Source organism: Opisthorchis viverrini, assembly GCF_000715545.1.
Source record: "Opisthorchis viverrini unplaced genomic scaffold opera_v5_27, whole genome shotgun sequence".
Taxonomy (NCBI): Eukaryota; Metazoa; Platyhelminthes; class Trematoda; order Opisthorchiida; family Opisthorchiidae; genus Opisthorchis; species Opisthorchis viverrini.
In genome coordinates this window covers 113,448-116,381 of record NW_008751682.1, presented here as the reverse complement: position 1 = coordinate 116,381, position 2,934 = coordinate 113,448, and positions in this window count along the sequence as shown.

Sequence of the window (2,934 nt, the reverse complement as noted above, 5' to 3'; positions counted from 1 at the left end):
GGGGGGAATGTGTACGCTATTTTTATGTCGTCCGCGAGAAGGAAGACTTTACCATGGGATACGGCACCGAAGACGTCGCTGATGTACAGCAAGAAGAGGATGGGGCCTAGCACACTTCCTTGGATGACTCCACTATTGATCGATAGTGGTGACCAACAACCGTCGGTGGCCGCCTGTAAAAGCAGGTGCACAGCTCAGATAATCTCGAGAATACCTTACGAAAGGTTTCCCGACATGCTGAGTGGATCATGCGGGAATGTGAGATGCATGATTTACCGTTGCGACTAAAGAGGTATCCTACAGGGCACTGGTTACGTTCTTATCTTGATTTGCCGAATAATTACGCGCATTTTTCTGGTTTTTAGGTTCTTAGTGCCATGCCCCACGAGGCGCATTGTCATCGTTTAGAAGGTACGAGGCGAAGTAAATCTGATCTGACTGATTCGCAGTTTCTAGTGTAAGGCTCAAGTGCTCCCACAGAGCTGGCGCCCTCGCCAGTAAGTATACGTACCTCTTCAATCAGGCGACGTACTTCCCGTCTATCCATATTTCTTTCCGGTATCGGGAACTGTAAGAGACTTCATTCATAGATGCTTTCTTAGACCGCTTCCCTATCCACCAACGCAAGTGATCCTAATAAAATCTACCAGGGCAATATAAACCCATTGCGTATCCCAGGCACCACAATCGCCTTTTGATGACCCGTGTTAACAACTTAACCTGGTGGAAAATGAATATCAGCTGACCGAGCCGAGGACAACCACAAACGTCGTTTGGCAATGAATGGTCCAGGGGCTGATTCCACCGGGTTCGACACGCTGTCAATGTTAAAGGATACTACCTCCTATTTCAAAGGCCACTTGCCGTACTGTCACCGCACCAGATTTGTTGTCCTGGTTACAAATTATTTGCAATTTGAATTTTCCTTATTATGTGCCATACAGTGCGTTTCTTTTTTTGCTCTCGTACCCTTTTTGCCTGTCACCTTCAAATCTTAACGGCATTATATTGTTTCTGCTTGATATATTCCCCCAAAAGTAAAATAAACTCCTGGTAATCTTTCCAATACCGGTTTAGTTGTGACCAACTCTACATCTGATATTGACCGCCTTCTACGACACCATCGTTTTTTCGCACGATACATAGTACCCACGAATACCTCGTCGTACTGTATTCTGCCTGTAATCGTATGAGCATGCCTGACGGTATGCCACCCACGCGTCGGGAATAAACAGTGTTATTATTACTAATACTGTTGTGGTAGTACAGCTACGCTCCTGTTTTGACAAAGTGAACAAAAACTCAAATCCAGCTTGACGACAAATTCATTCATTATAGCTATGCTGTTGACCTTATTCCAGTCTGTTTGTCCTTTACTGAGGATTCACGCATTTCAGGTAGGTCCTTACTTCTTGAAGCATGATACTCGGTAGGCACCACTTACAAGATATAACGCAATAAGAATGAGTGCCAAGAAATGACTTGTATGCACGGTTCTATGAGATTGCTACCCCTGAATTGCCCGCTTTGTAAAGTTTTGCCATCAGTTTATAATTCACACATCTCATCGCAATGTTTCCATAAACTAATTTTCATCTTCGTCCCCTTTTAGGACGTCAATGGCTCACTGAAAACTACTCGCCGGGAAAGTCACACTATGCTTGCCACCAAGACACCAGATAAAATTCACATTTTCATGGGGTTAGGGTTGGACGATTTACCCTCCTTAGTCAAGCCGTTTCGTACGTGTACACAATCTAGGCTTGTTCAACCGTCCTGTATAATTGGCGTTCGCTGCACCTCAATAGTTATTTGGGTATCATTAGCCTCTGGTTGCATGTTAGTCGTGTATGTCAATTAGGTACATTTGGCTATCCGCTATGATGACTAACTAACCATCAAACATGAACCGAACAAAAGCCGAGGTTTTTCATACCTGAGAACGCATTATACGCCCAAAAAGCTCGACTGAGTTTTAGGAGTATACGAAAACGTTGTATTGGTTCGCAACCCGCCAGGCACACACATTGCTGTGTGCGTCAGCTTGGTCTATTAGCTCACACCAACGCTCCGTCACTGATTAGTCGTAGTAAAAACGCATTTAACGTCTCCGTTCTACTTGTAGTGCTAGGGTAGAACCTACGGGTAGGTTCATCATGCTTAATGCGAACTGGTTTGTTTGTATACACGCTTTAAGTATCGCCCCCTCTCGTTGTATTTTACCAGTCACCTTCAAAATTCAACGATTTGATCGTGCTTTGGCTTGAAATGTTAACCAAAAGATGGAGGAAGCCGAAAATAACTGTTTTCCCTCGATGTCCATCGCATTTAGTCCGTCCTGGTTCGGGGGTGACCCCTTCTACATTGGACAATACCCATTGTTTGTGAGACCGTCCCTTTTCCGCATAATTCATAGTACCCACAGTCCTGTCTGGCTGTGACATAATCTTTCCTGACAATATACCACATATCAGTTGGAATGTTCACTACAATTTTGGATATTGGCTTATTAGCATTTGTATCACGACTGTTAGTCAGAATAATGCTTTTTGAGGTGGGATGAGACAGTTCTACGCATCTTTCTATTCGGATGGACGCGGGATTCAGTCACCCGCTTATCTCGGATTGGTGAGTTTACTGTGGGCTGTAACGAATTCCACAAATTAGTATAGCTGCATTACAGGCGGTGGCATTCGTTCATTTTCAGCCATTTAAATGTTCCATTTGATCAAGATGCTACATTACACTAGACGCCGCCTTTCAAATCGAGGTATTTGGCAACCCTGGAAAAGCGCCTACCCAAACAGTTCGCAAATGCAAAGAACTTCCACAAAGAATTGGATACTCACATTTTTAACTGTGGGGTGGTAATTTCGGAATCATCGTACTTTCTTGGAAGTCACTCCTGTCCGCTGCATCCCAATCGGCGGCAGG